Source organism: Mauremys reevesii, linkage group 1 (genome assembly GCF_016161935.1).
Source record: "Mauremys reevesii isolate NIE-2019 linkage group 1, ASM1616193v1, whole genome shotgun sequence".
Classification (NCBI taxonomy): domain Eukaryota; kingdom Metazoa; phylum Chordata; order Testudines; family Geoemydidae; genus Mauremys; species Mauremys reevesii.
Window position 1 is genome coordinate 286,289,960 of NC_052623.1, and position 14,505 is coordinate 286,304,464.

The following is a 14,505-nucleotide window of genomic DNA, read 5'->3' on the forward strand; positions in this document are numbered from 1 at the left end:
TATCCAGCTCATCCCCAGAAGTGCCCGGCTAACCTCTCCAACACCATTTTTGCAAATGTAAATCCAAACTGTGATCATAATTCCCAACCCCTTCCCTGTTCAACAAAGCCTCCACACAACATACATTTCACAGACAAAAATCCCTGTACAGCCCTCCTCATGAACACAACACTTACCAAGACTGAAAAGAATCTCAGGGAGGGAAAGTCAGAAATGCATATCAAAATGCTATCATAGCCACTCTGAAATATGAACAATAACCGCTTGTGTTTTCCTTGCAGTGCCCAGAGCCTCAAGGACAGGCCTTTATCAATGACTGAGTGAGTGGCTAATCTGAGCGGCAAAACAAGGAAAACTCGGGATTAAAATGTTGCAGACCTCATTGCAGAGTTCCAAAGAAAGACTAAAATAGCAGAAAGGTGGAGACCGTACTTGAGAACAGAGAGGGCGAAGAAAGGAAGCTCTCTACAGAGATTGTTGGAGTGGCCAAAGACAGTGTCACAGTGGTAAAGGACAGTGTTATCATGGCAAAATGATGGTTGAAAAGGAGAGGGAGATGCAATTCCTTCAGGCAAGACAGAGCAAGAATGCTCTGCTGCAGTGCATGCTGCTATTAGGGCAGCAGGCAATGCAGTGCAGTAAACCAGACCCTGCCATATTCTGCAACTCCTGGGCAATACAGAATACTAGAATCACCAGCAACTCCTCTCCCTGCAGCTGTGCTCCCAGAGGCCATTTCCTTCACAAACCCAAACTCAGGGCCGCAAGAACAGCTGGAAGACCAGCTCTTTTGAGGTATCTAATGCCCTGGTAACTTTGAGCATCACCGCACAACATCAGAAGGTCCAGGAACAAGAAGAGGCAGGGGCAAGGTATCTACCGAGCTATGAGTTGAATCCCCACCCCCTTTATGTTCTGTCCTCCACTGCACTAGGTGATTTTTAATTAAAACAATAAATATTATGTTCTTATGTTCTTATGTTAACAAACAAAAATTCAAGGTTTATTTCTATTTACCATATAATACAGTGTATAATAATAAAAACCATTAAAATATCCTTTCTAAAGAGCCATCAATGCATTTTACACTGAGGATCCATAGATTTTAAATAATTCATAGGATTTTACAAAAGTATCTAGGCACAGACACAAAGCAAAATAAGGATCGCCATAGAGTTCCACTTCTACCACCTATAAACACCACAGTGCTTACAGTCCATCCCACTTTGCTCTGTGGGTTAATGACTAGATGTACATCTGCACATTTTCAGGTCTGAGACTCAAAATAAGACTAATGGTGTCTCTGACAGTGTTGACCTTTCTGTTTCTATTTTCTGTTGGATGCCTTGCTGGCTGCTCAAACGGCTGAGGAAGTGTCTGCCTCTCAGTTTCCCACCCTTCCTTAAGACTTTCTCCCTTTCAGAAATATTGTGTAAAATGCAACATGCAGCTACACTCTTAAGCATTTTTTTTGCAGCTTCCAGCTTGTTCCACAAACAGAGCCATCTCCCTTTCAAGTGGCCAAATGCACGCTCCACTGCCATTGTGCAGTTACTGAGGTGGCAGTTAAACAGTTCCATCCTTCTGCCCTAGCCTCCTGTGAACAGTTTCATTAACCATGGAAGCAGAGAATAAGATGAGTCTCCCAGGATAACCAGAGCAATCTCCACACTATAAATGTCCTTAGTGATCTGGGGGCAAACAGTCCACAGAACTGAGTTCCAAAAGATCATACCCCTGTGGCCACTTGCAGACAATTCTTCTTTTATGTTTGTAAACCTGCCACAGTGGTCATCCAGTCCTTAGAGCACCAAAGAGAAATATCCCTCTCTGTTTAATAATTTGGAATCCTTGGGGTCAGGGGTGGGGACTCAAATAATAGGCCCAGGGGTCTCATCAATTCTCCATATTCTTAGGGAACCCCATGTATACAAAGCCATCAATTATCTCCTGAGCAATATCAAACTTTATAGCGTGGTGTAACAGTACCTTTCCATGCAATTGCAGATCTGCATGACAATGGCCCCAATGGTTGAATTGGTTGGCTATGCATTGGTAGCATTTGGGGTGGCCAGTTTCCAGATGGCAATGGCGACCCACTTCTCCATGGGTATGGTGCACTGCATATTGGTATGCTTGTCACTGCAGCTCTGGGGCTAGTTTGGCACATATAAAAAAAGGTTACCTTCACCATACTGTTTTTCTTTCACCACGGCTAGTCATCCCAGGTTTGCAGAACAATCCTTTCCCACTAATCAACACTGGTTTCCCAGGCCAGAAACAGCACTGCATGGTGTGAAGCTGCTCGAGGAGGAACCACTCCTTTAGTATCAGTTGCTCAGTGTCCTCCTCTTCTTTCTTGTCCTCATCTAGGGTGATCAGATAGCAAGTGTGAAAAATCAGGACTGGGTGGGGGGTAATAGGCACCTATATAAGAAAAAGCCCCAAATATCAGTACAGTCCCTTTAAAATTGGGACATCTGGTCACCCTATCCTCATCCCACTTCCTCTACTGCTCCTGAAACTTCTGGTGCTACTGGAAGAGCTGCTGCTGCTTCCAAATCATCTTCTCAGTGGTGCAGCAAGTGAAGTTCAAAACCAAATTCATCCTACTTTGAGTGTTGAAATACAGCCAAAGCCACCTGAGGATTCGCGATTGTCAGCATAGTGGCATGGAGCATTGTTGGGGCCATGCTGGCCCACAGCAATTCAAAAGTGATGCTAGCCCAGCCAAAAAGGAATCATCAGGCAGAGACAAAGGAAATGTGGATTTTTTGAAAAATTTGAACCCTCCTGGCTTCCACTATGCAGCCCTCATTGCAAAGAGAGAAATCACAGAATGCACACTGCTCAGCAGCAAAGCAAAGGACTATGGGATATCCTCCAAGAATGCCACATGCTTAGTATGCAGCAAGCTGCTCCCATTGTACACAATGATGCAAATTGAAAGAGACACAGCCATCCCATGTGCACACTATTAGTGATTCTTACCTGCTGTGAGTAAAACAGTGTATGTCAAATCAATCTGGTTTAAACCCCCTGTGTAGACAAGCCCTAAAATTTTCCAAGCCAGAGATGCAAAAATGAAAAGTTACTTTATTAATTATAATGCCAGCAAGCTCCATTCACACCCCCACATCAGAGGCAATGGGCAGGCAGAGATGACATTGATTCAGTCACGCTGGCTCGAGGCCAAAAGAAATTTCCCTGTGCTAGGGGACTCTCCATCTGCCCATTTATCTCAGCTTTACAGCCCCTTTGCAGTGCTCTGGCAGTGCAAAGGGGCCATAGACCAGGCTAGGTTCTGGCCCTTTGTCAAAAGATTAAGTACCCCAAGAAGGGAATAAAACTAACACACACAGAGACTCAGAAGAACAGAAATGAATGGGCAGATAGTTTCACCAGGCAGAAAATCAAGAGAGTAGGATGTTAAGTTCGTTTTTACATGGAGGGATAAGGAATAGGATATCCATTTAGTGGCCCAGTTTCCAATTCTAAAAATAAAAAGTATTTGACAATGTCTCTTTAAGACTCATCTACCTCAAACAGTTAAAAAGCTTAAGATTCAAAAATAGTTTTTCCTTAAAAAATACCTCTTCAATTTTAAAAATAATCCATTAAAATTAACAGAACCCTTTTCACTTGCCTTATGAGGAATTACAATCAGGCACAGCTGTTTCAGTCAGAAAAATCTTTAATTTCAGAAGTAAATTGTAAAGCTCAAAAAACCCTCAAAATTGTCATCATAGAAAAGGCCTGAGCTCCTCTCACATATAGTGGTGTAAACTACACTGCACTGGTGTAAAACTGGTGAAAGAAAGAGAAGAATCTGGCATTCAGTGTCCAGTCACACAGTGCTGATGCTTGAAATAATATTACCCTTCTTATTTCAACCCTTTCTCAACAGAAGATGCATTTACGATAAATACAGCAATTAGAATCATAAGGAAATACACTATAGTCAATGACTGATTATCCCTTGATTAGATTCTGCTCCAATCGGTATTTGTTCTCATCACTTGTTCCTTTCTGTTTCAGGACTCACCACTGCAATCAAATGTAAGACATAAACAGAGAATCACAATCTACTTGTGCTGAAATGAAATTTCTCCTCACACTGATGGGAGCAGGGTGGGGGAGGTGTGTGTGTGGAGGTTATTCTCTTTTCAATACACAGAAATGTTTCATATTTAAGTCCACATACACAAAGAAAAGAATATAAACCCTTTATTTTCCTTTCCTAGTAAGCACTACAGAGTCTTTTGAGATATGAATTGTCTAATGTGGAATGCATTGTTTTTATCTCATATGCTGTCTTTGCAGCTCCTACTCCATGCCTGTTTCTTAAGACCCACTCCCAGACTTAAATGCCACCTGCCTAAATGTTGGACCAGGGTAGGTCTCTATATATCTAGTTGACTGGCCTGGCGGTGATAAATATCAATGGTCTTTTATTTTGAAATATCAGATTTTTTAATATTATATCAGATTATTTTTATATTAATTAAATACAGGTTTATTTTTTCAATTATTTTTTAAATATTTTAAAAGTAGTTTAGGCCTTAACATAGGCTGTCAGTTTCATATTTAATTATTAATGGGGGGGTTAAATATTTTTTTAATTTCAGTTCATTCAATTAGTTCAGTTTGTTGACTAGTTCATTGAAAGTTTAGAACCCAATTGGGAGTTGGAAAAGCAGGAAAACTTTTTTTCCATTACCAAACTATGAATAAAAAAGTTCTAAAATCTTGAAGGACATGGTGACCAGAAACAACCAGTTCAATTCATTCACTAATAAGATAATATAGTTAACAGGATATGCTGAAATTCCACCTCTTCTGAATATTGCATAACTTTCATGCCTTTGCTTGTGAAATTGACACATTTTAGTTTCCACATGCTCAGCAATAGCAGTCGAAAACTGAGACTGCTCTTTTGCTATGGGATTAATCTTCATTAAACTAAGGGCCATCAGTGCACTCAAGTACCCAAAGTAACCCTGTCAGACATTAACAAGCTCTACAGAATTACCACAGTGTAAGTATGTAGGCCATCTTTAACAGCCACATGTCATTACAAGTGTAGTCAAATCTCTATGCCCCAACCATGATTTATTCATTTTACAAATATACTAAATCCACCACAGTAGCTTGCTCAGGAGATTTCCAAAAACCATTAGGTGGTTGACTGATGAGTTCAGAATTAATTTGTTCACTGAATTAGCTCACATAAATTGTCATGCTCATAGAGATGATGCTGACAAATAATCCTTTAACTTTAGACAACATTATAGATAACTAGTTCCTGGGGCTCTGAAACTCCTTCACAGTTGATCCACATCTTAATAGAAACACTGCCTTGTGGACACTTCTCTTCCCATTCAGTTACCCGGACCACCTCCCCACTATGAGAGATGATCAAATAAAATCCCTACAGCTATATTAACAATTGTTTACATGGGAAAGTGTTAGGAATGGGTTTAAAAGAAGCCCAAAATACATTAATGTTATATGGAAACAAGAAGGAGAGGTGGTAGTGTGTAACAAAATATCCTTCTATGGGCCACCAACAAATGCTTTACAGATCACTGGCAGTTCATAGGTCACTACTGAGTTAGCCGTTGATTGCATGTCTGTAATTATGACAGAAGCATGCACTACAGGTGGGATTTTAAAACACACCTTAGCAAGTTCAGTGTCCAAACCCAGTGACCGACAATGGGAGAAAGATGCCTAATTCCTGTAGGTATTTTGAAAATTCCATCCCTAGGAACTGAAGATAAAAATAAAAGGGAACGCCTAAGCCTCATATAGCATAGTTAAGAGTGCAAGATAGACAGAGAGATTAATACACTAGGTGCACTTAAATGCCATTAAATCAATTCTCCACAATAGTATTCTCATGGATATTGCATTTATCTAGATTTCTGTTCATCCCATCTAAGCAATAGTCCTATTTTCCATTATTCTCAGCAACCTCCAGGGGTAACAACGCTCTCTTTGGTCACTCCACACATCTCCTGACAGTGATGATTTTCCCTGAGCATGTGCACTTTTAAACCTGGGGTTAATAAGACAATTAATTCTTTATTACAGTCAATCACTTTTGCTTATCTGCACTTGACTTTGTGATGTGTCATATTTCATGAGATACATTTTGTTCCCTAAGATTCTATAGAATTCTTGTATATTTCTTCCTGTGTTTCTGAATGAGAACTACATGATAGCCTCCAACAGTTACCATCTCTTGACACTTTTAAGGTTTATATTATGCACTACACATGATTTGAGGACACTACTGTACAAACATTTGTACAGTGACTGGGCAGGAATGGTCAGTTCTGATTGTTTTAATGTCATAAACCTTATAAAAATCTTATAACCAATATAAACATATCACCAACATTATAAACAATTTCTGTGCAGTAGAACCTCAGAGTTATGAACATCTCAGGAATGGAGGTTGTAACTCTGAATAAAACATTATGGTTGTTCTTTCAATAGTTTGCAACTGAACATTGATTTATACAGCTTTGAAACTTTCTATACAGAAAGCAGAAAATGCTGCTTTTAACCATCTTAATTTAATTGAAACAAGCACAGAAATAGCTTCTTTACCTTGTCAAATCTTTGTTTTAAACTTTCCCTTTATTTTTTTAGTAGTTTACGTTTAACATGGCACTGTACTGTATTTGCTTTTTTCTCTCTCTTTCTCTGCTGCTGCCTGATTGCATACTTCTGATTCCAAATGAGATGTGCGGTTGATCTGTCAGTTCGTAACTCTGGTGTTCATAACTCTGAGGTTCTACTGTATTTGATGTATCTTGTTTAATCATCATTTTTTCTATTAAAGTTCTCATTAACAAGGATTAATGTATTGCCTCAATTCTTTCACATTGGTTCCCCAAAATGCGCAGAAAATAAGAAAGAAAATTTTCTTTCTTAGAAAATTCAGAGATTTCTAATATCCTCCATGTCTGAAAGTCTGCTCTGTGGAGTGTTCCCCCTCTCCCTGCTGTCTGGAGGCAGAACAAAGATGGATGGCCAGCCTGGGGCTAGAGGCGCTTCTCTGTGGAGAGCTCCAGCACCATGGCTTCCAAAGTCGAAAAATACTAACTTAATATATTTAGATATGACACTTAACTTTAACATGTGAACCTTGTATCATAGCCTCAGAGAATAAACAATTATTTCTTGATGCAAACCTATTTTTTTCCTTTTAACCTGAGAAAGTAGAGTAGAGAATCAACAGCTTTCACTCTGAGACACTCCAGGTAGGCCAGGCTGTCACAACAGTAAAACAACACCTACAATAGAACAAGAATTACCAGTAATGTGTTCCAGTTTAGCTCTGCTGGCCAATGCACTGGTTCTGTGGACGCAGCAGGTAAACAAACCGTCCTGGCCTGCCAGGGTGCTTACCCTGGTGGGCCATGGGCCAAAGGTCGCTCATCCCCGGTCTAGATAATTATATTCTTGAAGTCTGTATGCCTACACAGGGCTTTAATAGAAACAATGAACAAGCCGCAAGAGAAAATAGAATACTTGAGCTCCAAAAATATTAAAACACCTGACTCATTTTAAAACAAAACATAAATTCATTTTAAAGAAGACATTAGCTTTCCCTGACACAACCATAAGGTATTTAAAGTAAAATACCATATGTTAATGTATTTTCAATATTTAGGAGTGATTGTGTAATAAAATGTACCATTTTATTTAGCAAATGCATAAATAATCACCACTCCTTCTCATTCTTCTTTCAACAGCCTCCCATGGAAGAACTCGGTCTCCTGATTTGAAACCTCTGTTTGCATTGAGCCCAGTCCTGATGATCTTACTCAAGCAAAACTCCCATTGAAGACATTTGGGACAAATTCATCTCTGGTGTAACCTGGCATGGAGAAAATGGACTAACACCAGATATAAATTTGACCCAATGCTTACTGCCATTATTGATGCTGAAAAAAAAAAACCACCCTGATCCTGTAATGAGCTCATTTTGAGTGAATTCCTGCACACACAAAGAGCTCAACCGTTTTAGCAAGGGTCCTTGCAAGTACAAGGCATACCCATTAATTAGGGCCAGCTTCATTAGTAAAATGAACTTCTAAAGAGCATCAAATGGCAGCAGTTTTGTGCTTCCAGTCCAAACATCCTGCATGGAGGTGGATGAAAGATTAGAGCATTTCCACACTTCTGGAAGAATATTTTATTAAAAAGGAGCTTCAGGTGTTCAGTAAGTTAAGACATTTCATATATTATAATTGCACACAAACTGAGAAAATACTGCCACTGGAATATCATAGGAGTTCAAAAACAAAAATTTTAATGGTGTCATTTAACAAGCATTTTAGGAGCACATCCCTATACTAATTCCTGGACAAAAATATTAACGTAACACTTAAAATAATTCCAGTATGAATGGTGAAAGACTATTTTGCTCCTTGCAGATCATAAAGCGATCGTGTCCTAGATTTCATTAGCACAATGCAACAAAAAAAGAATATGCACCTTGTATGTTATTCAAAGCACCTCTCCAAAATCAATAGACTATAAGCTAAATAATATGCCTTTTTAATTTATTTAATAGCTTTTGATCAGAATTACATTTTCTCTCAGAGCATAGCAGAACACAAGCCATATTGATAACTCATTGTAAACATTTTACTATGGCTTTATATAAATAAATTGCAGTGCTGTTACAATGTCTTTATTGCTGCTCTACTATGAAGATTCCAGCATGGAAGAAACAGTTAACAATATATTAGTGTCTACATATGTTGTTAAGACATCAGAAAGTTGAACATACAGACATGCTGGATTAAGTAAAAGTGAGGCATCACCAAAGGCCAAATTCTGAAGTCCTTTCTCTGAAGTTAATGGAATGTAAAAGACTCGCCATCAGCAACTTGTTTGCATAGCTTAGTTTATGCAAAAATGTGTCTGTAGTAGTGTTTGTTTTTTACGGATTTATAGTAAATTCTTTATTCATTCTTGCTTGAAGAGGTAGATTGTTAGAATTTACAATTTTATGCTACCTGAATACCTTTCAAATATCTTTCATTTCCAGGGATGTCACTGATTTTAGTCTCAAAGCTACCAATGTTCTCCACATATCTGATGTCTGTGCTTTTATTGTTGAAAATGATTTCCATCAGAAATAAAGAATCATGGAACGGAGGCTGCGAAAAGAGTTATTTACCCTGTACTAATACTTCCTCCTTGAAGACATGACAAAACGCCATGCCCACCTCTTGTAGGTCACTGGACTCTCACTCAGACTATCAGAAGAGAAGAAAAGTAGGGCCTGTTGACAGGTTGAGGGCTTGGTGGCAGTTTTGGATTTGTGCCGGTACTGTGTCCAGTTGATACTGCCACAGGGTTTTAGGAACACATTTGCAACACGGTCTCTCTGGCAAATAAGAAGAGTTTGGGTTGATCCCGAAATATCTGCAGAAGCCAGAGTAAACCCCACAGAGTCCCTGTATCTCCAAACTGTTTTTTATCTACTCCCCATCTCTCTGGCTTCTTGAGAATGTGTCACCCATTGGAGCCACACAACCAAGGAATTCCCTGTTGCCCATGTAATTAACACTAGAAAATGATGGAAAGCGGAATCCAGGTAAGTTACAACTGATACAGCCAGCATTAATTTACCCATAAAAGACCCACAGGTTTGAGGAAAGATGATGTGATGGGGATAGTCCTGACTTTAGGTCAGTCACTTCCTCAGTCATGCAGCCACAGAGTTAACCCGCCAGCAATTTAATTTTCTTACATGAATAAGTTTTTTGTGTCCCTAATTTTGAGTCTTTGACGTGTGGGAAGGTATACGTAACCACCCGGGGAAATTTGTGTACTTGGACATTACAATATTCTGTAAAATTTGTTTTAAATATCTTACATGAGGTGTGCAAAGGGCCATCAATAGGAGTGATTTAGAAAATGCAAGTTATTATATTTAACAATGTATGCTGATTACAGTATCTTATAATGAAACATAATAGACTACAGTTTAGGTGCCCCTTATTTAAAGGGAAATCAATTTTTAAAATAACCTTTACTTATGTAGCAGCTGAATGCTGCTGAAATAAGCATTCTTAGGGAGCCTTTCCACAAATATCTACATTAAATGTGATTTATCTGTAATGCACACAGCAAAGTGAATATGAACTAAAAGTATTGTGCCTGTAAGGCTGATGCCTCAAAAGGTAGACCATGATATAAGGGCTCAATCCAGCAGGCATGACACAACATGATCATGAGCTGAAGGTGAAAACTAGAAATCATCTTCCAAAGCAGAGGACCTGTCACTATGAATTCCTCAGATATGGGCTATAGTCATTGCAAGTGGTAGCTCTTATTATAAAAGTAAATGTTCTACCTTTCATTTATAATTATTTGTAGATATTACTTATCCTGTCCCCTCAATGCAGCCCGAAGCATTTCACAATCTGAGTACAGTAGCTGGAATGAAAAAGTCAGTGTTTGCCAACAATTACTTAGAGTGTCACACAAGATTTCACTAGGCCTAAAATAGACAATACCTGGGTTTTCTCATATACCATTGTATGGTAACTCTTCAAAATTGCTGTTTTTTAATGGCAACTGCACCACTGAACTGCCGCCACTGGTGTACAGAACACTGCACAATGACAGAAAGCAAAAATTTTGGCAAAAGAGAGGGGCGAATTCTAGCTCTTTAAAAAGGCAATCTGGGATCTTGACTATCCACCCAGAACAGATAGGGCCTCCCTGTCCTCACCTGAGTGTGTGAGTGTGTCATTCAGTAAAAATAAGAATCTATATGACCTTAATTGGTTTCTTTGGCAATCCCTGACGCTCTCATCTTTAGTCACCAAGCCCCCAGTCATCTGAGATGTTAGAGTCCTCTACTTCCTTTTGTTGTCAATGAGAGATTAGGGAGCTCAGGCACTGAATTCTCAACAGTTTGGAGACGTCCCAGAATGTGCTAGATTTGTTAAACATGTTACAGTTCAGACACCTTTAAGATCACTAGTAAAAGAGCCCCCGAAGGTTTTTCTCCCAAATGGTGGCAGAACTTGACCGCATACATTTATTTACACTGGATGACTCCAGCACAGACGCCAGATCCTCATTACTTAAAAGGGGGCCCTGCTTTTTGCAGTCCTTCTTAAATCTCTCCGGATGGGGGATCGAAAGGAAAGTCAAATGCCCCCACACATTTGAGGATAATCCCTTCCCAGAGCCCCTCAAGGGCACAGCGGAATCCAAAATGCTGCCAACAATATAGCGCACTGATAGTGGGTTGAGAAATCTCTCTGGCTCAGCTGTTGAGTCGGGCTTAGTCTGTCTTGCTTATCCTGAGATTTTGTTGCATTCTCTATAGGGTTGGGCTGAAGAGTGCTTGGCTAGGAGTTCCCTCTGTGGCTTCAAGGGTCACTACAGCAGTCTCATGCTTAGAGCAATACTGCTCCTCCCCTTTAGGAGACTGCAGTTTTCTCCCTTTTAAAGTCTTCCTTCCTACCACATACGATTGACAGGGCTGGAGGGTTGGGGCTTGCCCTGGAGCCAGGGCCTCTCTGGTATCTCTCATCTACACACCCAGTCATATCCCTGGGATGCAGCAACCACTTTACAGGCTGGAACAAATCTAAAACCAAGGATAGCCAGAGTGATGGCTGAAAACAAGAAAGGTATTTTATATTTTCATTGTAGCTTACATTAATTACAGCTACCATATATCTAAACATGACATGTTGTATGTCGCTTCCAGCACACATTTCCAATACAGGCACTGCACCCAGTATGAAAACTAGCGTAAGGAGAGTCTGTAACTACTAAAAATCCAAACCCTGCTGTGCTCATATTGTTTTTGTTACTGCTCTCACTAATCAACAGGTCAGGCGCAGGTTTCACCTCATTGAATTAGCTGCATGATTGTTGAAGGCTATAAAGCACCACTTGGCTCCATTTCTGTCAAAACTGCTATATTACATTTGCCCAGGTTCTAAAAGATCATTCATAACAAATGTATTGATCTGTTCATAACCATTTTAGCAGAAAGACAGCTCCATAAAAGGAACCTCCACTATCTGCAGATCCATAGCCCCTCTGTAATGAGATGTCTAAACCACATGAGAGATGCCCAGTTTTTTTATGAACCCATTATTTGAAGTGACTGTACTTTAGTGTGGTATCCAGAATGGAAGAAATCTTGTGATTTTATGTTTTACTTAAAACTTTCCACTTATCTGTACAACTAAGAGACTAAAATCATGCATTACGTTATATAATCCACAATGCAAAGCTTCTGGCACTGCCATACTCTTCCTTTTGCACCAGAAAAAGTGCACACACTGTCACTGTATGTCACAATTCTATTTTCAGCAAACTGCAGCAGGAAAATCTCATCCCATCATCAGTTTCTTACTTTTCCTCTGTACCTTTTAAGCAACATTTCCTGGAGTAATTGGTACTATGTTATTTTGGGGATCACAGGTAAATGAAAATCTCTATATAAACAATGATGCAGAGGAGTGGAAATTACACCCTGCCTGTGTCAGTAAGACCCTTGGTATCCAGAGGAAGGATTCACTCCAAAGGTGAATTGTCATTGCTTCCATCCCTGGCACCTTTAACTTATTGCTTTGGCTTGAGCCATGCAGATGGCGTTCACTGAATCTGCACGTATCCTTATCATCTTGGCCTGCCCCCTTTGTGGGCTATCATTACCCACTCTTTAGAGGATGATGACCCCAAAATGTCTCCCTAGGTTAACACCTCCCTCCAGGTTAAAAGAGGTTGCTCCACTAAAAGTTAAAGTGGATGAAGCTTGATTTATACTGAATCTGGCCCACTACATTTACTTTACAAATTTGCTATAGCAACATCACAGGCTGCAGTCAAAAGACTTTGCAAATGTACTATAATGAGATGAGTAGAGTTTCTATTAAATCATACCAAGTCTGGTGTTTGGCAGTCTGCCGCCAGCCATCTCACAGTGGTAAAAAGTCACTGATCATTTCTGATGTCAAAGGCAATCCATAGCTGTTTCCTTGACTATTCAAACACAGAAAAAACACATCCAGTCTGTATTTGGAGAGATGTCATCACTCATTATGCATCCTGTTGTGAATGATTATAGTGTAGCCTTTCCCTCTGTATTTCCCTACATGGTATCCATACAAGGGACTCTGGCCAACAGCACAGAAAATGGCTAGCAAGATAGTTTCAAAGATGTTACCAGTAACTGATAATAATGTGTTTACTGTGCAGGCTGTTAACCCTAAACACTATATGATAATATGGCATATTGAAAGCAAAGCAACATACAATTCTGTATAATCATTATAGGACTTCTTATCTCTCTCTCTGATCACTGTTTGCTGAAATATTCCATTTGCTTCAAGACTGCTCCTCACTTGCCAGCATCTAATGAGCAAAAATAGGGAGGGATCCCCTTCCTGGAATGTCTTCTTTGAGTTACATAGAACTCCCCTTCTGGGCTCCTGCTAGAGTTACACTAGGGTTGATGCCTCTTTATTTTGTTTTAATTGTATTGCTCACCATATATTCCTTATATGATGTGTTGTTGTAGCCAAGTTGGTCCCAGGACATTAGAGAGACAAAGTGGGTGAGGAATGAAAAAGAGCTCTGTGTAAGCTCAAAGGCTTGTCTCTCTCACCAACAGAAATTGGTCCGATAAAAGGTATTACTTCACTGACCTCATTCATTCCTTACACAGATAACCAAAGAAGAGAAAGATATAGCAATGCAGGAACGGGGAATGAGAAAACAACAGATAGAAGAGGAAAGATCAACAAAGAGAAGACATGTCAAAAAATAAAAAAATAGAAATTGCTGTTTCATCCATTTTTTTTCCTTTTCTCTCCCTTCTTTCTCCATAACCCCCTTTTTCTTTTCTCTGCCTTCACTTGTTTGCCCTTCCTTCTCTGCATGCAAGGCACAATTCTGCCCCTTTTTTCTCATATGAAATAGTATTTCAGTTAGTAGTAGTGTTCTTGGTAGCACAGCCACTACTTCCATGGCACCCAATGGGCTATTAAAGTGCAAGATACCACTTGACTTGAATAGGCGTAGCAGGAATTTGCTTCTCAATGGTCTTCCTTATACTTTCTATCCTGTTCTGTTCCAGGTCCTCTAAAATATTCTTAGAAGCAAATGAAATCATTAAAGCTTTCCACTCAGAACTGGTTTCTCCTCAGACAGCACCTCACCAGTCTGCTCCTCAGGTTAGAGTTCTAACACTTTGTTCAATCCAGGCAGGCAACATTGGCAGTGTTTAATTTGTAAGGAAAGAGATACCAGGGCTCATGCAATTAGGTGCTGGGGCTCAAGCAATTTTTTTACCTTCATAACTGATGCAGCAAGTCCAGAGGTGCTGGGGCTACAAACTGCCAAGCCTTGAGGTGTCAGGTCTGGGCAAGCCTTGGCACAAATTAAGGACTGAACATTGGTATTCTAGAGGCAGCACTTCTGCCTGTCTGAGAGCATGAT